The following is a 507-nucleotide window of genomic DNA, read 5'->3' as shown; positions in this document are numbered from 1 at the left end:
TATCTCTATCTCTATTTATATCTATATCTATCTATCTATCTATATAAATGGAGCTCTGGTGGTATAGTGCCTAAGACATTTAACTGTTAACCAGAAGGTTGGCAGTTCAAACCCCACCAGCTGCTCTGTGGGAAGAAGATGGGGCAATACACTTCTGTAAAGATTTAATGCCTTTAGGGTCACTATGAGTTGGAATTGACTCATATATATATGTACACATATATATATATATATGACCAAAAAACCAAACTCACTGCCAACAAGTCTATTCCAACTCATACATATAGATTTATATTCATATTTCTATTTTGTATGTGTGTTGTGTTATTTTTTGTGTTATTTGTGTGTTGTTTTTTTGTGTTATTTGTGTGTTGAGTTATAAAAGATATTTAGTATTAGACTATTCACCTGAAAAAGATTAAAAAAAACAAAAACAAACAAACAAAAAAAATCCCTGCCATCAATTTGATGCCTACCCATAGAAAGGGAGCTCTGGTAGCATAGTGC

Source organism: Orycteropus afer, unplaced genomic scaffold, assembly GCF_000298275.1.
Source record: "Orycteropus afer afer isolate SDZICR_OR568_19922 unplaced genomic scaffold, OryAfe1.0 scaffold00416, whole genome shotgun sequence".
Taxonomy (NCBI): Eukaryota; Metazoa; Chordata; class Mammalia; order Tubulidentata; family Orycteropodidae; genus Orycteropus; species Orycteropus afer.
The sequence above is the reverse complement of the archived record's forward strand: the minus strand, read 5'-3'. Positions refer to the sequence as shown.